The sequence below is a fragment of the Phyllobates terribilis genome, unplaced genomic scaffold (genome assembly GCF_046119375.1).
Source record: "Phyllobates terribilis strain yellow unplaced genomic scaffold, ASM4611937v1 Scaffold_3__8_contigs__length_932513732, whole genome shotgun sequence".
Taxonomy (NCBI): domain Eukaryota; kingdom Metazoa; phylum Chordata; class Amphibia; order Anura; family Dendrobatidae; genus Phyllobates; species Phyllobates terribilis.
Window position 1 is genome coordinate 815870019 of NW_027362763.1, and position 23526 is coordinate 815893544.

The following is a 23526-nucleotide window of genomic DNA, read 5'->3' on the forward strand; positions in this document are numbered from 1 at the left end:
TCCACTTTTCTCTATGTTCTCTTGCTATTTTGTTTTCTCTTTTACACAGAACATATATTTTCCTGATATACTGATATCATTATAAGATGCTTATTGGAGGGTGTCTAGTAAGGAATCCCTGAAGACCCAATTTAGTGACTATAGAGGACCTGGAAATTTTTTTTTTTTTTAACTGCGCTGATTCAACTTGTTTAGACTTTTTTTTTTTTTTACAAGGCAATTTTTCGTTTTTTGCACTTTGGTTTTTTGCCTTTTCTCTTCCATAAGCATAATTTGAGAAATGAATTTCAGTTTTGTATGACAGCAATGACTTTCCATATTATGTCCTGGAAAAGAGGAAAAAAAATCCTAGGGATGAACTGAAGGAAAAAAAATGCAATTCTGCCATTGTTTTTTTGTTTTTTTTAGGTTAGTCATTCAGTGATAAAAATTACTCTAAACATTATTCTCCAGGACAGTATGATTATGACGATACCAAACACACATGGATGATAAATCAGAAGTTTGTAAAAAAAAGTTTTTGATTAGCATTGCCATTTTCTGAGATCTGCAACATTTATATTTTTACATCAACTGATCTGTGTTGAGTATATATAACATTTTGATATGTTTTAATTGTATATTTTTAGGGAGAAGTGGTGACCAAGAAACCGCAAGTACGTCTGTGTGGATCTGAGGTTGTGGGCTGTAATAATCACCTAGGCAGGTTAATAATGCAACTATTTTTCATTCCGTCCATGGTCTTACAGTAACTCCGGGTACATGGCCAAAATACAATGTCCCCAAGTCCACAAGATCCCAACCCGGGGTAGTTCCACTGCCCCCATACCAGAAGATACTCACTGTCTCCCAACGTTTGATTGGTCCACATCTTTTGTATCTCTGGCCAGTATAGTCTGCAGTCACAGCCTATGCTCCTCTAGATGACAGATCCCACGACCGTAGCATGTGTAGCCATCTCCAGTCGGCAACTACAGTCTTTAGGATAGTTCCTTAAATCCAAACGACAGATACGCCCACCCTAAAATGGTTATTCCGCTCCAGCCGGCAACTGACCTCCAATCTCCATAGTCCATCCATACATGGGCACCAGGACTCACTGTCCCTCAATATCACCGCACCAACTCACTCATTAAACATGTGGCTTATTGTCTACTTCTACTGGCATCAGTCTTCTGGTTGGGCTGAAATACCAACACTCCACTCCTTTAAACATTTGCTGCAGGTAGCTCAAAGGATGAAGAATGTTCCAGAAGCCTAGTCTCCAGCCTATCTGCAGGGTTGTGTATTATGGATGTCCCCTGTTGAGAGGAACAAAGACACACATGCCTCCACCAAATGTAGGACAGAAATGCTAATGTAGGCGTTATATATACATGAAATACAGCCTGCACATCTTCCTCTGCTTCCTGTCACTGAATGGAAACATTGATTCCTGAGACTGAACACTTTCCAGGAGAGAGCTCTGCACCTTAAACTGGCGAGCATAACTGGTGGTCTGTGCTGGAAAATGTCTCCATCCCTTAGAGCCGTGGACCCCGCTCTATGTCCATTGGTCAAATAGTTTTTAGTCCATCCAGCTCCTCACACTCCTCTCCCACTTTTTCAGCATGGACACGGATGTAAGAGGTTTCACCTTCATGAGAACTAAACTTTGCATCATCCAGTTTCATCAAAGCATATTCCATGCCATCCTTGCTAAAAACTCCACAATCCCCCTTCCATCCTTGTGTACATCAGCATAATAGACATCTCCAGCTTCTCTCATATGATCTTTCAGATCCTGCCATCTCCCCGATGGAGGAAGCCCTGAGACGAGGACTCTGTATCCAGTTCGCCCGGATGGGGGTCCGATCATCCCACGGGCTCCTCCATATCTACAACCTGATCCCCGGTTTGATCTGGGAAACTCCACATGTAACTGACGAGAACCAAATTCATATCCTTTGCATCCAAACACGGCGTCCTCCGCATCCCATGGATCCTGGAAGCTAATGAAGGCGAACGGTGCGGTGCCGCTCTCCCCGCGATTCTTCAGCTCAATGGTATGGATCCGCCCGTACCGATGGAAAAACTCCTCCAGCTCCTTCTACCGTACATCAACCGGTAAATTGCCCACATAAATGCGCCTATCCCCAGAGCGCTGATCCCCAGCTAGGTAGATGGCCCATTGGTGGCCTGGTAAATGGTGTTCTGGGGGACAATATTTGGGCTTACCAGGGTGATGGTCATGTTCCTTCATGGTAATAGGCATTGTACTTTGAGCATTACTCACTACTGGCGGGGGGGTAGTAGACATGTTGAGGTCGCTCTGTTCCCTCTTGGCTGACGCAGTGAGAACTGGTCCTTGGCTTTAGGTTACAACATTGGCCCAGTAGCACAGCAACCCTGCTCTTAGGTGGTTTCCCAGCAACACATCCACCATTCCATGACTGTGACTCCCGATCTAAAAGTAGTTTGGCCCTCCGAATGTTCAGAGATTCTCATCTGTCTATAGTGACTACCATACGGCTGTCGGGAACAATACATTGGTCTGGTACTAAATATTCTTTGGGTAGTCTCCATGCCCTCTACCAAGACTAGCTGCAGATGCCGGTTCATGGTCACCGAGGTGTCCCATCTAGTCCGGGACAGTTGTCTTTGTACCACATATGCCTCATCCTCTTCCGATCGGAGTAGTGGGATCCTGTCTCCCCCAGCATTCCAGCCCCATTGCAACACAATGTTCAATGGTTGGGTACCCTGATGTGGGCTAGAATGTTCCAGGCATTCCCTGACAAAGTATCCCATGCATCCACAGTTATGGCAGCTTAAACCCCATTGCCCTGACGCGGGCTGTACTTGGGGGCTTGGTAAACCTACCCCTCTTTGTGAACTCAGAAAACCCTGCAGTTCCTCCTCTCACCAGTCCATGAGTCTCACTGATCTCCCTGTAAGCCCTTGTTCCCGACTCGCTGGGGCTGTCCTTCCACGTAGCCTGGGTCGATAGGCAGACCAATCATCAACCAATCTTGCAGCCTCATCCAGACTGAGTGGTTTTCTATCCACTACCCATTCTTTTAAGTCACCTGGGAGCTTGGACATAAATTGTTCCAGTATGAATATATCCAAGACATGTTCTGCGTCCCGAGCCCCCAGTCCTTCTATACACCAAGTGCAAGTCATACGTAATGTGTTGGCAAATTCTTGGTGCGTGTGTGCACCGAGCTTGACAGTCTCCAAAAACTTCCTCTGGTAGGTTTCAGGCGTGACAGCATACCTCTCTAATAACGAGCTGCAAACGGTATAGTAACATCTTTTATCCCCAGAAGACAAGTTATTAATAGCTTCTCCTGCTTTTCTGGTCAGGCTAACACTCAAAAATCTGGGCCGGTCACCGAGTGACACTTCATGCAGCAGGCAGAGGTTCTCAAGTAACCAGAAATGTTCACCAATGTCATAGGTGTCTCCACTGAACTATGGTATGTCACGGTACAGTAAAGATGCAGGCCCCTCTCTCCTGTTATCCACTGTCATCTGTGCTGGGGCGAGTGGGGGGTTCTGCTACATGCACACCCAGATATTTACGCAGCCAGCATCCGCCTCAACCCAGTCGGTCGATAGTCCGAAATCTGGATGACAGCCCTGGGCTGTGGTTGCTCCATGGAGCTGCCCTCCTCCACGTCTGAACTGACCTCCTCCTGTGGGTGTTCACGGTCCCAGTCGGTCAAGTGTTGTATTAGGGTTGCCCAGTTGTCCTCTGGCAACCACTCTAGCTCTCTCCCAGAGCAAAGGGCTCTCAGCTCCTCACTCTTGAATCTCTTCTAGATGGAGTCTGCCATCTCTTCTGCCAAGTCACCGCTCAGTAACTTTCCCTGGTATGCTGATCCCACTGCTGCCACACAACTTGTGAGGATCTGAGGTTGTGGTTTGTACTAATCACTTAGGCAGGTTAACAATTAAATTATTTTTTATTCCTTACGTCCATGGCAGTAGCGTAGCTACCGGAGGGGCAGAGGGGGCGGTCGCCTCGGGCCCCACGCTCTGAGGGGGCCCACCCGGAGCTACACTATTGTAACTGCAGCGGCGTGAGCAGCACGCCGCTACAGTCACACTCCGGGCAGAGCAGGGAGACTCGATGTCCCTGCACTGCCTGGCGTCCGCTGTAGGGCCCTTGCGCAGGAGGAGGGCCCCCGGTGCCAGCATCCCTCTCCCATCAGTCCCCATAGCGTCCTCTGTGTCTGACGTCACCACTTGGCGCCCAGCCCGCTGTGCTGAAGATGTGTGCGGGCCAGGCGCTCAGAGCAGCGGGGAAACCAGGAGGAGAGAGAGGTGAGTATTGTGCTTATTTTTTTTTTCTTATGGGGGGATTATGCTACAGACTGCCTATGGGGTGTGGGGGGGATTATGCTACAGACTGCCTATGGAGGGGTGGGGGGATTATGCTACAGACTGCCTATGGGGGGGTGGGGGGATTATGCTACAGACTGCCTATGGGGGGGTGGGGGGATTATGCTACAGACTGCCTATGGGGGGGATTATGCTACAGACGGCCTATGGGGTGTGGGGGGATTATGTTACAGACTGCCTGTGGGGGTGGGGGGATTATGCTACAGAAGGCCTATGGGGGGGGTTGTGGGATTATACTACAGACTGCCTGTTGGGGGATTATGCTACAGACTGCCTATGGGGGGGGGGGATTATGCTACAGACTGCCTATGGGGGTGTGGGGGGATTATGCTACAGACTGCCTATGGGGGGCGTGGGGGGATTATGCTACAGACTTCCTGTGGGGGGATTATGCTACAGACTGCCTATGGGGGGTGGGGGGTTTATGTTACAGATTGCCTATGGGGGGATTATGCTACAGACTGCCTATGGGGGGTGGGGGGATTATGCTATAGACTGTCTAAGGGAGGGTGAGGGAATTATTCTACAGACTGCCTATGGGGGTGTGGGGGGATTATGCTACAGACTGCATATGGGGGGTGGGAGCATTTTGCTACAGACTACCTATTGGGGGGTGGGGGGATTGCCGCTGCGGAAACGCTTAAAAAATGCATAGTGGGCACACAGCTTAAATAGCCTAAATGTTAAGGGGGCATTTATCGTTATAGAGGGACTCAGGTTATTGTGACTGTCAGAGGGGCACACAGAGGGCATTATTACTTTCTAAGGGGCAAAATGTGGTCACTGTTTTCTAGGGAACTTGTACACTGCATTACTATATTCTAGAGGGTTGTTTTACCATCTTGAGAGCACATAGAAGGTGCAGTAATATGGACACGTACAGCAACAGAGGCTCAGTATTGGGGTATCAGCAGGAAGAGGTGTTTGTGCAGGTTGGGAATAGATGGGGAGGGGCCTGAAATGTAAGGAGTCAAATGTGTCTTTGTTGTGATCTCTGCAGACCTGAGACTCTGAGTCCTGGATGGAGAAATCGTCATGTCAGTCTGGGCCAGATGAAAAGACGGGAAAAGTGAACAATTTAATCAGAAAGAACGTCAGCTGTAAGTTACTATATATAACTGTGCTGTGATCTCTTATATGTTCTGCAGGACTGGTATCTAGCAATATGTCACCATATGGCGGTAATAGCAGTGCTAGTCTTTGTATAGAGATTATTTTCAGTAACAGCGCTGTCATCTGCTGAGGTTCTCCTACACCCACTATCTAGGTGCGCTACTATTGTTGTAATCAGGGTTACCTAGTTAGGGGTCCACTCAGAAGTTTTGCCCCCCTACTGAACCAAAACCCTAGCTACGCCTCTGGTCCATGGTCTTACAGCAACTCCGAGTAGATGGCCAAAATACAATGCCCCCAGTCCACAAGATCCCAACCCAGGGCCAGTAGTTCCACTGTCCCTGTATCAGGCGATACCCACTGTCTCCCAACTTTTGGTTGGCCCACTGCTTTTGTATCTTCCACCGGTACAGTCTGCAGTTACAGCCTAAGCTCCTCCAGACAATGGATACCATGACCATAGAGTGTGTATCCAGCTCCAGCCGGCAACAACAGTCCTTAGGATAGTTCCTGAAATCCAGATGACAGATACCCCGACTGTAGACGTGTATCCAGCTCCAGCAGGCAACTGATTGCCAATCTCCATAATCCATCCTTACATGGGCACCAGGACTCCTCGTACCTCGACTTCACCGCACCAACTCACTAAACATGTGGCTTATTGTCTACCTCTACTGGGATCAGTCCTCTGGTTGGGCTGAGATACCAACACCCCACCCCTTTAAACATTTGCTGCAGGCAGCTCAGGATGAAGAATGTTCCAGAAGCCCAGTCTCCAGCCTGTCTGCAGGGTTGTGTATTAGGGATGCTTCTTCTTTAGGGGAGATTTGTGCACCATAAACTGACGAACAAGCAAATCTCTAATAAAACACAACAATAAGATCGACGTAACCGGTGGTCTGTGCTGGAAAAAGTCTGCATCCCTTAGAGCCGTGTACCCCACTCTACGTCCATTGGTCCAATAGTTTTTAGTCTGTGGCCTGCTCCACACAACGTCATTATTTTTTTTTTTGGGAGTTGCATTTTTTAACATATGGGTTAATTACTTTAGATTTTGATAGACTGAGATTGTACAGACACAGCAAAAGCAAAAATGTATATATTTTTTATTTATTGGGTGAAAAGTGGGGTGATTCAAATTTTAATATTTTTTAAAAACTTTTTTGTTTTACTTTATTGTTCAGTCTTCTTATGGGATTTGGACCTGCGATCGTCTAATTGCTTATAATATATACTGCAATACCACGGTATTGTTGCATATAGTGAAAAGCAAGGTCTCCAACACAGTTTAGCCTATAGGTGAGCGTCACAGGAATACCAAGTTTGCAGCAATTTAAATGGCTAGCAATCGGAAGACAGCTGTTTGCTGCTGTAAGACACAGATACTGGCTATGTAATATAGTCTCGGTTAGCCAATTTATTTATTTTTTCATTTTACTCACTTATATAGCGCCATTAATTCTACAGCGACATTATGGGCACTGTCCACATCGGGGCTCACAATCTAAGTTCCCTATCAGTATATCTTTGGAGTGTGGGAGGAAACCAGAGAACCCAGAGGAAACCCACACAAACATGGGGAGAACATTACAGAGTCCTTGCAGATGTTATCCTTGGTGGGATTTGAACCCAGGACCCCAGCATTGCAAGGCTGCAGTGCTAACCACTAAGCCACCATGCTGCCCGGGCGAGAGTTCAGCTGCTGAACCTTCTCCACACTCAATCATCACCGCAATGATGCACCTATACATCATTATGCATTAAGGGATTACTGTAGTGATTTATACTTATGCTGCACTTTTCTTTTTAAAACATAATGTGTATTATTAATTTTTTCATAATTTACTCTTGGGCAATAGCCTGTGAAATGATAGTTGGTGTGTGACTTAGATCACATGGAATGCTTGGAGTGTCTGTATAGCCCAGATAATAGACGATAAATCCCAGGATCCTGGCATAAGAAGTCACCAGCAATAACACAGCCAGGAAGGAGTGAGGCCTTCCTTTCCAAAGAAAGTTGCCAGGACTCTGTTGAGGCCTGAGTGACCAAAGTCTGTGAGTAAGAGACATCTGGGTTGTACGACACTGTAGAAAATAACTGTATGGAGAAACACTTAGGAGGAAAGCGATTGAGCAGACAGGTTGGAGTGCATTGCTCTGGGTGAAGATAAAGAAGACAGTACTGGCTGTACAGGTCCATCTATCTGAGATGAGGTGGGCCTGAAAGTAGAAAAAATGTGAGTAATTGAGTGAAGGAGCCTAGAAAGTGACCCAGAAGCAGACAGAGAAATGCCAACTGAATGCCAACCAAGTAATTAGTTGTACTGATTACCATCAGCAGAAGTTGTTTCTTAAAACAGCCTTCTGTCACAGCCAAATATTTCACATTTTGACTCATCAGACCAGAGCATCTGCTTCCATTTTTGTGCACCCCAATTCTTATGTTTTCATGTACACAGTGGCTTGCGAAAGTATCCACCCCCTTGGAGTTTTACCCATTTTGTTACATTACAATGGTGTTTAAATATTGTGCATGGTTCAGGAGTTGGTGGAGTTTTGTTGTTTGAGGGAGGTTTTGTAGATTTATCTATAGACTGTTGTTTGGTTTTGGTTGTGTGCAAATTCTCTTCTTCTCCTACTTTAATTTTTCCCTTCCTTCACTTCCTGGTGTTCCCCTCTGTTGTTTGTGAAAGCATTTGTATGATTGGTATTTTCCTTTATAACTGTACGTATTACCCTGTATGTCTGGATGGTGTATTACCATACACTACTACTCCCCTCTTCCCTGGGTGGAGGTAGGGAACACACTAAGGGCGGATTCATTAGCTCGGCACGGTAAGTGGCCCCGGCGTCTTCACCATTAGAAGTAATCCGGGGAGCAGGGATAGCTAGGGCACCCCTAGCACTAAAGACGGGAAAGGAACCCCTGGTCCTCGGATACCCGACAACAGAGTCATGACAATACTGCTAAAGCAACACTCAAGTTGTTTAAGGGGAAAAGTGTAAATGTTTTGAAGTGGCCTAGTCAAAGCCCAGACCTTAAACCAATTGAGAATCTGTGGTCAGACTTGAAGATTGCTGTTCACTAGAGGAAACTATCTAATTTGAAGGAGCTGGAGCGGTTTTGCCTTGAGGAATGGGCAAAAATACCAGTGGCAAGATGTGGAAAGCTCATAGAGACTTGCCGCAAAAGGAGGCACTACAAAGTACTAAGAGGGTAAATAGTTATGCACACTGGAGTTTTCAGTAATTTTGTCCTAATTGTTGTTTGCTTCACAATAAAAAGAAAAAAAAATGTTTACAGTTGTAGCCATGTTCTTTACATGAACTGATGCAAACCCTCAAAAAAAATGGAGAAATTCCAGTTTGTGAGGTAGAAAAATCCAAAAAATGCCAAGGGGGTGAATACTACAAGCCACTGTAGTTGAGTCACTTTGCTAGCTTCCATGTTAACGGTATGGTTTTTTGGCCACAATGCTTCCATGAAACTCATTTCTTACCACACTTCTCCAAACAGTGGACGGGTGTAGCTGGGTCCCACTGGTTGCTGCCAGTTTTCAGTTGATGGCACAACTAAACATCTTCAAATTTTGAAAGGAAGTATGCATAATGTAAAGTTTGAAAACGGAGAAAAGTTGCCAGCAACTACAAAAATGAATAAATTAAAGCATAATTTTATTGTAGTAAATAAAAATCCTAAAAGAAGTTTAAAAATACATACAAAAGATGAGACACCAGGTCTACGTGTTCTGAGATTACTGTCTCTTTGTCAAGGCTAACACAAAGTAATCTCAAAACGTGTAGACCGGGTGTATGTATTTTTAAACGTAATTTTGGATTTTTATGTACTACAATAAAATTGTAATGTTTTAACTGCTTCCCGACCGCCGACGGTAAATAAACGTTGGCGCTTGCTGGGCTCAACGGTTATCAATGGTTGGCGGTCTCACATCGCTTAGGACCCCCAGGGTCCTGCAAGCGCTGCGATTCTGGTGCAGAGCGATAGCTCTGACAGGTGACATCATCGGGACCTGATTGGATCAGGTTCCAATGATGTTAACCCTTTGCTATCTTCTAGATGCCACGATCCATAGTGATTACGGCATTTAGAAGATAGTGAGAGAGTGGTAAAGCCACTCACCTCTCCCACGATCACATCTCATCACGGGTGTCTGAGCATTGTCATGGCAGCCAGAGGTCACATGATGACCGGTGGCCTGTTAGACTCAGCCAGAAGCAGAGTTTAACAGGAGATCTGCAAGTATAAAACTGACAGGTCTCATGCAATGCAATATATGTGTATAGCAATGCATGAGATCAGTGATCAGAAAAATAAAAATTGAAGTCCCATAAAGGGAATAAGTAAAATTAAAAAATATACATGTATGTATATATTGCAACATATATGTATATATTATAACAATGAATACGTATATTTATGTAAAAATAAACATTAAACATATTTGGTATCGCCGTATCGGGAACAACCCGATCTATAAAACTGTCACACTAGTTAACCCCTTCTGTGCACACTGTAAAAAAACAAACAAACAGCAAAAGCTATGCTTTTTCAACATACTGTCAAACAAAAAGTGGAATAAAACGCAATCAAAAAGTCAAATGGGAAGCAAAATAGTATAGCTGAAAATGTCATCTTATCTCGCAAAAAACAAGCCGCAATACACTGTGTGCCGAATTATTAGGCAAATGAGTATTTTGATCACATGATACTTTTTATACATGTTGTCCTACTCCAAGCTGCATAGGCTTGAGAGCCAACTACCAATTAAGTAAATCTGGTGATGTGCATCTCTGTAATGAGGAGGGGTGTTGACTAATGACATCAACAACCTATATGAGGTGTGATTAATTATTAGGCAACTTCCTTTTCTTTGGCAAAATGGGTCAGAAGAGAGATTTGACGGGCTCTGAAAAGTCCAAAATTGTGAGATGTCTTGCAGAGGGAGGCAGCAGTCTTGAAATTTCCAAACTTTTGAAGCGTGATCACCGAACAATCAAGCGTTTCATGGCAAATAGCCAACAAGGTCGCAAGAAGCGTGTTGGCCAAAAAAGGCGCAAAATAACTGCCCATGAATTGAGGAAAATCAAGCGTGAAGCGGCCAAGATGCCATTCGCCACCAGTTTTGCCATATTTCAGAGCAGCAACGTTACTGGAGTATCAAAAAGCACAAGGTGTGTGATACTCAGGGACATGGCCACGGTAAGGAAGGCTGAAAAACGACCACTTTTGAACAAGAAACATAAGATAAAATGTCAAGAATGGGCCAAGAAATATCTTAAGACTGATCTTTCAAAGGTTTTATGGACTGATGAAATGAGAGTGACTCTTGATGGGCCAGATGGATGGGCCAGAGGCTGGATCAGTAAAGGGCAGAGAGCTCCACTCCGACTCAGACGCCAGCAAGGTGTAGGTGGGGTACTGGTATGGGCTGGTATCATCAAAGATGAACTTGTGGGACCTTTTCGGGTTGAGGATGGAGTGAAGCTCAACTCCCAGACCTACGGCCAGTTTCTGGAAGACAACTTCTTCAAGCAGTGGTACAGGAAGAAGTCGGTATCGTTCAAGAAAAACATGATTTTCATGCAGAACAATGCTCCATCACATGCATCCAACTACTCCACGGCGTGGCTGGCCAGTAAAGGTCTAAAAGAAGAAAAAATAATGACATGGCCCCCTGATCTGAACCCCATAGAGAACCTGTGGTCCATCATAAAATGTGAGATCTACAGGGAGGGAAAACAGTACACCTCTTGGAACAGTGTCTGGGAGGCTGTGGTGGCTGCTGCACGCAATGTTGATCGAAAACAGATCAAGCAACTGACAGAATCTATGGATGGAAGGCTGTTGAGTGTCATCATAAAGAAAGGTGGCTATATTGATCACTAATTTTTTTGGTTTTGTTTTTGCATGTCAGAAATGTTTATTTCTAAATTTTGTGCACTGATATTTTTTTTCCTGGTGAAAATAAACAAGTGAGGTGGGATTATATTTGGTTTTTATTAAGTCGCCTAATAATTCTGCACAGTAATAGTTACCTGCACAAACAGATATCCTCCTAAGATAGCCAAATCTAAAAAAAAACCCACTCCAACTTCCAAAAATATTAAGCTTGGATATTTATGAGTCTTTTGGGTTGATTGAGAACATAGTTTGTTGATCAATAATAAAAATAATCCTCTAAAATACAACTTGCCTAATAATTCGGCAATTATTTTTTCTATAAAATCGTTTTTATTGTGTAAAAGTGCCAAAACATGAAAAAATTCTATAAATGTGGTACCGCTGTAATCGTACTGACCCGAATAATAAAGCTGCCTTATCAATTTTACCATACGCAAAACGGCATAAAAAAATCCCCCCCAAAATTCCTGAATTCCTGGTTTTTGTTCATTCTGCCTCTGTCACGTGCTCAAAAATGGTACCAATAAAAAAGTCAACTTGCCCCGCAAAAAAAAAGCCATCACATGACTCTATTGGCCGAAATATGGAAAAATTCTCAAAATATGGCGATGCAAAAACTTGTTTTTACAATAAAAAGTGTCTTTTAGGCCTCTTTCAAAATATGGTGATACAAAAACTAGTTTTAGTAAAAAAAAGCATCTTTTAGTGTGTGACAGCTGCCAAACATAAAAACCCAATATAAATTTGGTATCGCTATAATCGCACCGACCCGAAGAATAAAGTCGTCTAATCACTTATACCGCATGAGGAATGGCGAAAACAAAAACAACAAACAATTCTTCACCTAAGGCTCGGTGCACGTTTATCCTGTGCTTTGTGCGGAGCGCTTACACTGAGGTTTCCGTGTAAATCTTTTAAATACGTACTTCAGATGGAACCCACGGTGGAAGATTCCCTGTAATGAGGTAGATGGAGGTGTGGCACCCCGAAGGTTCGGTTGCTACAGGGGTATTGCACCTCACACAGAGGTGTGATATTCCACTCCCAGGTAAGGATGGAGTTTGGACCAGGGCTCAGTTAGCTGCATACACACACACTAACCTCATTTCCGGGGGACAGCTCGACGGTGCTCCCATATAATTGCAGGCACAACTGACCATGTCCCTGGCTGGATTGGGGAGGGGGGAAGAGAACCCAGTGGTGTAGGAGCAGAAAGGTTTCTGGAGCACAGGAAGGAGCTCATTGGGTGCAGGTCACCTGAGCTCAGACACAGAGAAGCAGATAAAAGGTGGGAGCCATCTTAAGTCTGGGAGTAGTTCAGTCAGAGCAGAAGGGAGAGAGAGCCGACAGGGAGCAGCGGCTCAGGCTGAGCTTGGCTCCACGAGGCAGGCCTAGAGAGAAGGCCGGGACCAGAGAGGAGAAGGAGAAGGAAGGAAGGAGAAGAGACAGAGGAGTGGAAGGGCTCCAGAAACAAGAAGGCAGAAGGGACCCTAAGAGTGCAGAATGGTCAGCAACCGTTGCATACCCCATTATACCGGGTGGAAGGGTCAGGCTGTGGAAAGGTACCGGATCCCTAAGTTGGTGGAGGCGAATCTACCCTCAGCCAAGAACCGGAGGTTGTGACCATTTATTGGTGCGACCCCCCGCTAAACCTGCTAGGAAGGCACCATATAGGATAGCGGGAAGTGAAGGCCAACGCTTACCCGACACGGTCCGCGGTAGCCGGACAGAAGTCAGGACACTGGTGGGGCACGAGAGGCCAGAGAAAGGACAGAAGGGGGTCCTGTGCCATACTCCTGAATTGCCTGGGGGTTGACCGAGCTCCTCACCTGGTGGACGCAGCACGGCTCGGGCAGTCCTTGCTGACAGAAGTGACTTGGATAACAACTATGAGTAAAAGACCCTGGACTGCATCATTGGACTCAGTGTGATTTCTGCTGCGCCGGCACCATCACCCCCAGCATCCACCTACACTGCCCTGAGGCTACACTCTTCCCGTGGGGAGTTATCCTACCCCTGTGCTGCACCCCAACACCAGCCTCAGCGGTCTGCCTCGCAGTGGCGGTTATCTCTGACCGCAATCCACTGGTGGCGTAGTCGGACATTCACAAATCTATAAATAGACTGCCACAACATTGGTCTGACCACCCTGAGCCACGGGATCGGGTTGCCACTACTACCCACAGCATCGTACAGAAGCCCGGTTCCGGGTACCCCACGGCCCAGGGGGCGAGTCAGAGGCACTGTGGATGCCGAATGACCTGTGATCCGGCGGTGTCCGTTTTTTAGGGGTGCATAAAAGTGACTTCGGCCGCAGTTTTATGCAACTCTGAAAAAAAGGACACAGCTGAAAAGAGGCCAGACGGAGTCCACAGTAACTCGGCTGCCTCATTATAGTGAATGGATCCCTCGAGGATTTCATCTGAATCACATCACTCTGATATTTCATGGAACCTCGCTATAAGTGCTCAGTGCAGAGCGCAGGATAAATGTGATCCAAAATGTTAAGTAAAATGTTCCTAACAAACGCTTCAAATCAATCCACAAAAAAAGGTCCCCACTAAGGTCCTTTATTTGTCAATGGAAATATAGGGGCTTCTACGTTACTGGTAGTACAAAGGCCCTGGAAAAGCACTAGGGCTCCTCACCTCCCAAAAGAAATTCAGCAAATTCTGCACTTCCAAATCCAAATGCCCCCCTCCCTTCTGAGCCCCAGTGTGCCTAAATCACATTTAGCGTACACATATTTGCCATTTCTGTAGCGATGAGAGCCCACCTAATTTACGGGTGCGTATCTCCAGAAGCACAAGCTGGGTACAAAGTACTGGGCACTACAACGTATGGGTCACTACAACGGCAGTTTGAAATTTTCACTCAGCAACATCCACTGCTGCTTGTTTCTGGAAAACACACATGGAGTCAAAATCGTCACTACACCAGTAGACAAATTCCCAGACGGGTAAATGGGGTCACTTGAGGGCGGATACTGCACTTCTGGCACTTAGGGGCTCTGTATATGGAGTCCGCAAACTATTCTACAATAATTTGCTCTCCAAGAGTCAAATAGCGCTCCAACCTGCCCAAGTCTTGCAGTGTGGCTAAGCAGTGCCACGTGGGTTTATTGCCACGTTCAGCAGAAATTATGTGACATTTTGGAACCATTTTCCTGTGTGAAAATGTAAAATCAGGGGCTAAAACAATTTGTTTGTGGTTAAAAATGTAATTATTTTTTCTTCACCACCCAATGGTATAAAATTCTTTAACACACCTGTGGTGTCAATATAATCACTGCAACCCTAGATGAACTAATTGAGAGGTGTAGTTTGTAAAAATGGGGTCACTTATGGGGTGTTTTGCTGTTCTGGGACCTCAGGGGCTCTGCCAATGTGACATGGCACCCGCAAACCATAACAGCAAAATCTGCATTGTAGTATGGCACTCTTTCCCTTCTGAGCTTAGCACTGTGTCTCAAAAGTAGTTTTCGACCACTTATGGGGTATTGATGTATTCAGGAGAAATTGCATAACAAATTGTACTGTTCGTTTTCTCCTATTATCCCTTTTGAAAATTGCAAACTTGGGGTCAAAGCAACATTTTAGTGGAAAAAAAAGTAATATTTAATTTACTCAACCCAATTTACAAGTTTGTGAATCGCCTGAGGCTTAAAAATATTCAATACTCCCCTAGATAAATTCCTTGAGAGGTGTAGTTTACAGAATGGGGTCACTTGTGGGGGTTTCTGCTGTTTTGGCATGTCAGGGGCTCTTCAAATGTGACATGGTGTCCGCAACCTATTTCAACCAAAATAGCACTCCTTCCCTTCCGAGCCCTGCCATGCGCCCAAACAGTAGTTTTCCACCACATATGGAATATGGGAGTACTCAGAAGAAATAGCACAACCAATTTTGGGGTCCATTTTCTTCTTGCTACCCTTGTGAAAATAAAAAATTTGGGGCTAAAAGAACATTTTTTGAGGGAAAAAGGTATTTTTTAATTTTCATGGCTAAACATTATAAAATTCTGTAGAGGCCCTGAGGGTTCAAGGTGCTCACCACACATCTAGATAATTTACTTGAGGGGTCTAGTTTCCAAAATGGGGTCACCTGTGGGGGGTTCCCACTGCTGAACATCAGGGGCCCTCCAAACGCTATCGATTCCAGCCAATTTTGAATTCCAAGACTCAAATGGTGCTCCTTCCCTTTCAAGCCCTGCCGTGCGCCCATACAGTAGTTTTCCACCACATACAGGGTATCGGCGTACTCAGGAGAAATCACACAAAAATTTTATGGTGCATTTTCTCTTCTTACCCTTGTGAAAATGAAAAATTTGGGGCTAAAGTAACATTTTTGTGGGAAAAAGTAAAACTTTCATTTTTTGCTTCCACATTCTATTAATTCCAATGAAGCACCTGAAGGGTTAATAAACTTCTTGAATATGGTTTTGAGCACCTTGAGGGGAGATGTTTTTAAAATGGTGTCACTTTGGGGTATTTTCTGTCAAATAGACCCCTCAAAGTCACTTCAAATGTGATGTTGTCCCTAAAAAAAATGGTTTTGTAAATTTTGTTGTAAAAATGAGAAATCGCTGGTCAACTTTTAACCCCTCCTAACAAAAAAAAATTTTTTTTCAACAATTGTGCTGATATAAAATAAACATGTGGGAAATGTTATTTATTAATTATTTTGTGTGACATAACTCTCTGATTTAAGGGCATAAAAATCAAAAATTGTAAAATTTTCGCCAAAATTTCAAATTTTTTCACAAATAAACGCAAGTCGTATTGAAGAAATTTTACCACTATCATGAAGTACAATATGTCATGAAAACACGATCTCAAAATCAGTGGGATCCGTTGTAGCATTCCAGAGTTATTAACTCATAATGTGACACTGGTCAGAATTGAAAAAATTGGCCTGGTCACGAAGGCGAAAACAGATCTGGCGCAAAAGGGTTACTTTATTAATTTTTGCGGTTGCTGGTATTTTTTCTCTTTTTTCATGCCTTACATACTCAGGAACCGGCCTGACACTGCTGTGTTCTGCGCCCTACTTTGAGGTATTTCCCTAGCCAGTGAGCTGATGTTTCTGTGTTTTGTTTTTCCATAATGTGAAGTATGCCTTTTATATACTACACTAAGTTTCCTTGGCTGACCATTGCATCTACAGTCCTCAACTTTTCATACCTCGTTGTGCTTCTTCAAAAGAACAGCATATCTTGAAAATTGAGTCTGCTTTGAATGCAATAACAGGGGAAGACCTTGCTGATACCACGTGTCTTGTTGCTGTGCTCAGTCTTGCCATGGTGTATGACCAATGACATGAAACTGTCTTTGGCAAACCTCATCTTTATAGCAGAGGTTGAGTACTCCACACCCAGTTTTAATGGAACCTGTCATGTACCTAAACACTATTAACCTGCAGATATAGAGCATCTCGGCAGGTTAACATGGCTACAATATTGTTCGGCTACAGGGAAAAAAATGGGCCATCGGCTTTCAGTTATAAAAGCGTGCTCAGAGCGGCTACAGTTACCGCTCAATACATAGTGAGTGGCGACTATAAGAATGTCACAGGACTATGACTGATAGCTCAATCTGCAGTGCATATGTGTACAGCAATCTGTTAAAGCACCCAGGCATGCTTTCATCTACTGCTCAAAATGCTGTGAGAGAAGCTGCAGCTGCTTCGTGCTCGCCTTTATTACTGAAAGCTTGTGGCTCCTGGGAGAAGAAAAGTTCATTTTTCCCTGTAGCAGCACTTTCAGTAAAGTGGCCAGACGATATTATATCATTATTAACCTGCAGAATGACCCTACATCTGCAGGTTAATAGTGTTTGGGGACATAACAGGTTCCCTTTAAGTCTCCTACACAACTATTTTGGTTTCAGTTAATGATTGTGTTTCAACCTACATATGAAAATGATGATCATTATTACCTATTTGGTATAATTGGTTACACATACACCTGACTATAATCCTGCAAAATCCTAGCCTTTGTGCAAGTGTACAAAGAAGAATTGATGCGGTCTTGAATAAAAAAGGGCAGTCACACCAAATATCGATATGATTTAGAATTCTATTCTGTTCATTCACTTTGCATTTAGCTAATTGACATAAAATATTAACACTTCTATTTTTTTTTAATGCATTTTTTCACACCTTCCTACAACTTTGGCACTGTGCTGTGTACAATTAGAAAAAAATAAAAAATTCTAGTCAAATATCAAGGCAAAAGGGCGTGGCCGGAAGTCCATGAAGCAGGACGTGTTTGCACAAGCTCTGTGACCCTACCAAGCTATCTATAACAATCCTTCTGCATTCTAAGTCATCTTAGGCTGTGTGCCCACGATGCGTTTTTCAAGCGTTTACGCTGTGGAATTTCCGCAGCGTAAACGCTTGGTAAACCTTCCCCCATGGTCTCCAATGCAATTCCGCACTTTCAATGCCCATGCTGCGGATTTTTCCGCAGCGTTTATGCTGCGCTCAAAAATCCGCAGCATGTCCATTAATTTTGCGGAAATGCTGCGTTTTCGCCGCCATTGACTTGCATTAGAACGCGCCAATTCCGCAAGACTGCATCTGTACTTGCGTAATTGGCGCGTTCTAATGTGCGTATGGTACCCGAGTGTAGAGGAGAGGAGAGTCTCATCCACACCCAGGTACCATTAAAAAAGCTGTAAAAAAAGAATAAAATAAAAAATAAAGATTATATTCACCTTCCGACGGCCCCCGGACTCCTTCCCTGTGCTTGTCGATAGATCGCGCAGGATTGACGGCATGTGACGGCTGGTCTTTCAGTACAGCGTACTGCGATCTGCCGGCAGCCAGCACAGGAGCGCAGCAAGTCTCGGGGGCCATCAGAAGGTAAGTATAGGTTTATTTTTTTATTTTTAACCATTCTCTCGGGTCACACTATATAAATCCATGCCGTTTGCATGGATTTATATAGTGTGACCTAGTTGTCAAGCACTTTCCAAGTGATGCTAAAATCGCTTGGAAAGCGCTTGACAACCCGCATGCGGAAATGCAAGTGTAGAACGCTTCATTTCCACTTGTCCCTGGCATGAAAAACGCATGCACAATCCGCATGTACAATCCGCATGTACAATCCGCATGTACAATCCGCATGCGTTTTTTTCTGCCAGGGAGATGCAGAAACTCTCAGGAAAAAATCCTGAGCATTTCTGCATCGTGGGCACATAGCCAAACTGTGAGCTACCATCTGAGACCCCTCTGGACCAGATCGGCCTCATTTAGGCAAAGATAAGGATTGAGGCCAACTCCCGCCTCATGACTGCGGCCTCGCCAGAGGGCCCTCATTTATCCCTGCATCATCGCCTGCCTGCCTCTCCAGTGCGGAGGCCCGCAATTGCGGATCGAGGTATTGTGACAGACAGGGTTCCTCTGTGGAGCCTTTGCGGTGCGCGGTGCTGAGACGTGGGGAGCCTGTGTCGGCACCTGGACTTGTGCGAGGCGGCTGTGTTTTCTGCCCCGGGCCAGCCCACCGCTCATCGCGGCTGGCGGCCCTGCTGGTCGGGGCGTGCGGTGTCGGCGAGGGACGTGGAGTCTGGTGCCGCCTGGGACGACTGATGGTGAGGAGAGGAGCCTGGGAGGAGAGGCGCCATCTTGGATTGCGGCTCCCCTCTGTGACCCACGTTCAGCGGAGCCTGCGGATGTGTGGTGGAGGTGTGGCGCTGCGGTCGCGGGAGCGACGGCTGGCCGGTGACCCCCCCTTCCCTCTCCCCATCGGAGAACGGGAGAATCAGAGAGAAGTGAAGATCCAACTGGCGGAGGGGTACGGGCAGATCGCCACCGACAACTTGTATTTAAAGGGCACTACACCGCAGACTCTGCGCGGTGAGTAACCTCCCCAGTGACTAAACAATCCTTCTATTATTCCCCCCCCCCTTATCTCTCAGCATACTACGAACTTCCAGTGGCTCCTCTACTTTATCTGAGCTTCAGGACTTTCCCTGCATTATTACTCATAAAAGGCCATTGGTGTGTGTGTGGGTGAAACTTGAACTAGAGGAGAAGGAACAAAAATGTAGACATAGGACCTGGACACTGCAGTGTGCTACCGCCACCTGCTGTCTCTCTTTGAAATCGCACTTACTGCACATATTCTTCAGTATGACTTTGCAGAGAAATGATTCTATGATCATCCAAATATTAATATTCGAACCACTGACAATATCCTGAAATGCACATTAAATTGTCAACTACAAGCTAATCCCTTATACTATATACGCCTCTCGGGGAAAACAACATGAGTCCTAATAGACAACAATCCACAGCTGAGAAACTGAAACCCTATGCCAGAGGGAACAGCTCGGTGACAGCCCAGAGATCCTCAAAAATATCTCAAGGGGAGACACCATTAGTACAAGAACCAGATGATATGGACTCAGACCCTACCCTGAAGCAGGTCTGTACACAATTGCTGGCTGCTATTCAAGACTGCACAGCATCCCTAACTGGGAAAATTGAGGAGGTTAAATCTGAACTTCGACTCCTTTGCAATGATATGTTATATCTGGGAGATAAAGTCCGACAGGCGGAGGATAGAATTTTGAATCTGGAGGACAAAGTAACACCTTTGCCAGAGCGTATCCGAGAAATAGAACACAAAATAGATCTGTGTATACAAAAGAATGATGATTTGGAGAATAGACTGAGGCGAAACAACATCCGTATAATTGGATTGCCTAAAAGAGCAGAAGGAAACAACCCCAGTGACTTTGTGGAAAAATGGATACGTAGTCTACTTCCAGATGCCACCTTTTCTGCTGCATATGCGTTGGAAAGGGCACAGTGGGTTCCTGGGAGACCAAATCCTCCGGGGGCCCCTCCCAGACCTCTACTGGCCAGATTCCTTAACTGGAAAGATAGAGACTATACTTTACAATTGGCGCATAAGGCCCAAGTGATTAAACACCAGAGCGTCACCGTAATGTTGTTTCCAGACTTTTCAGCTGACTTACAGAAACGAAGGGCATTACTTATATCGATTAAAAGACGTTTGAAAAGTTCTAATGTGAGCTACTCTATGGCATATCCAGCCAGGCTAAGGGCGGTGGATGGCGAGAGGGTAGTTTTCTTTCAGAATCCTGTGGAAGCGGAAGAGTGGATTTCCAGGAGAGAGAGACGTCAGAGGCAGTAATGATAATACATGTTGATATGAAAAGTTTATTGTATTAATATTGAATTATTTGATTCAGATGGAGGACATCAATTTAAATACTGCGGGATATTGTTGAAATATTCTATGTTTATACCTGTGAAGAATTATCATAATGATTAATCAGTATACCTCTCTGAATTTAATCTAATGTCCGATTATCAAAACAAAACAGAACTCACACCCATAAGGTTGAGTTGACAGTTCATATAGTGATTAAACAAAAGAAGTTTTGTCCTTTCTGAATTTATTAGCCAGGAGGGAGGGGCGAAGTATATATTGAAAGGGGTGGGGTCCAGATTGTGATTATATATCCTCATGTTAATGATCTTGGAAAGGGCTGATGGAAACTATTAGAAATTCCTATTGGGAAGGTGGCGACGTATCCACTTCTTTGGGTACTAGTGCCTCAGTCCCGGGTCCGAGGACTTGATTACCCTTTGGGTTTAGCAAAAACCAGGTTATCGGACCAATAATCCTTTAGTAGCCTTTATAGAGAATCATTTAAGGTTTATATTTTGAATTTATTGCAATTTGATATTAATGGTTCGGATAGAAAAGTGGATAATTCCTTCTTTTCATCTTAAAAAAAGGGGGGGGGGGGATTTTCTATTCATGCCTGTACTTAAGTTTTTGAAAGTTTATGGGCATCTCCAGTTGTATTTCTATGGCCACTATTGGTCACTTGTTTTATATCTGATTGTAACTTTAATTGAATGCGAGCACTGCACTCTTACTTCATTGTTCAGAAATGGCCTACAAATGATTGAAGCATGAACTCTTGAGGGGAATAACTTCCTTGGTCAAAATTTTAGATGGAACCTTTATGGAGTCACTTAAAATTCTCTTATGGAACATTAGTGGATTAGGGAATGCCAAGAAAGGGAATATTGTATTCTCCCAGATACGTAAATCTCAAGCGCAATTAATATGCCTTCAGATGCTAAAATGTTATGTATGGGAGACTTCAATATGATTCTTATTACACACTGGGGTCTGATAGTCAAGACACCACTGCTTTACATACTTTCATAACGGAGGTGGGTTGGATTGATTTGTAGAGGCAGCAGCACCCACTCAAGAGAGAATTTTCCTGCTACACACCTGCTGTTCCATGTTTATCTAGAATGGATCATATATTTGGAAACAGTACTGCATTTTCGGATTTAAGTAAAATTGAATATTCCCCTAGAACGGTGTCGGACCATGCTCCACTGATAGCAGGTTTCGCATACATCAGTTTTGGTTGTCTCTTATAGGAGAACATGATAGGATACCAGATCAAGTGGAAGTATTTATAGCAGATCATGGGGACTTACCTGACAGATTGATAGTATGGGACACACTTAAAGCATATATAAGGGGATGCGTTAAATCAACAATTTCATACATTAAAAGGGAATAGTCTATTGGGGAACAGAGGCTTGCAGAAGAATGCAAATTATTAGAAGCTGAATATATTAACAATTCCTCACATAACTGGCTTGGGAAAGGGAGGGAGTACCTGACCCATCTGCAGGAAAAAGCCCAGAGAAAACTTTTCTTTTCAAGACAAACTTACTTTGAGCTGGGTAACCAATCGAGTAAATTCTTAGCATACATAGTCCAGCAAAATCAGATGTCCCCATCAATACTAGCCATTAACACAAGGGATGGTAGCCCGCTGCTTAAATCAGATCAGATTGCAGGCAGATTTGAAGAATACTATAGAGAACTTTATAACTCCCAATCCAACCACACTATAGAGGAAATTGATGAATACCTAAATCAAATAGAATTCCCTAAACTCTCTTGTGAACATCGGACACTCCCGGATGGAGATATCACTTTGGAAGAAATAAGGGAAGCAGCCATGTCTTTATCGAATGGGTAGGCACAGGGACCCAATGGCATTCTTATAGAATTATATAAAAGATACATAGACCTGATAGCCCCAGTTCTGTTGCAGACGTTTTCTGAAGCACTTTCGGGACGTTCTCTTCCCCAATCCTTCTATGATGTTACTATAGTATTGATCCCCAAGCCAGATAAACCAATTGAGGAATGCAGCTCCTATCGCCCCATATCCCTATTGAATACAGATTACAAAATACTTACGAAGCTCATAGCCAATAGATTAAAAACAGTAATATTAAACATTATACATGAGGATCAATCTGGCTTTATGCCGGGAAGGTCTACTTCATCTAATATTAGAAGAGCTCAAGTGTTGACACGGATTGGCCATAAATATCAGAAACCCTGGGCTATAGCTTCTTTAGACACGGCGAAAGCCTTTGACTCCTTGGAGTGGACCTTTCTACAGCGTGTGCTCCTGAAATTTGGGTTTTCTGATACATTTTGTAGGTGGATTAAATTGATCTACTATATGCCAAGGGCTAACATTCTTGTAAATGGAATACTATCGGAATATTTTAACCTGGGTAGAGGAACTAGACAGGGTTGCCCCCTATCCCCAATGCTCTTCGATTTAGCTATAGCCTATTGCCCTTAAAATTAGGCAGGAGCACCTAGTGGAGGGTATTAGTGTAAACTCTAGAATAGATAAAGTGGGGTTATACGCAGACGACCTGATCCTCTCTCTAAACAAAATAGAACAATCCCTTCCAAGAGCAATTGACCTTATTAATTACTTTGGGGAATTATCGGGCCTTAAAGTCAATTGGAGCAAATCTGTGGTTATGCCACTTATAGATAACATAACCGAACCGTTTTTTTTTTGGATTACAGGTACTACAAAAATTCAAATATCTAGGTATTATAATTAATCAAAATCCAATTATGGACCTGAAGGATAATGTGTACCCCATAAAGGATATGATGAGGAAAAAAATTTTAAGTTGGTCCCAACTTCCATTGTCTGTGGCGGGAAGAATTAGCTTAATCAAAATAATTATCCTTCCAAAATGTCTGTATGTACT

General features: G+C 44.2%; 1 protein-coding gene and 1 pseudogene across 1 annotated transcript in view; both read right to left on the reverse strand.

Annotated features, from left to right (window-relative positions):
- Positions 1 to 23526, reverse strand: part of SCAF8 (SR-related CTD associated factor 8) — a 438319-nt gene that overhangs the window by 168591 nt on the left and 246202 nt on the right. The window lies entirely within an intron of this gene.
- Positions 799 to 3241, reverse strand: LOC141258350 (serine/arginine-rich splicing factor 9 pseudogene; annotated as a pseudogene).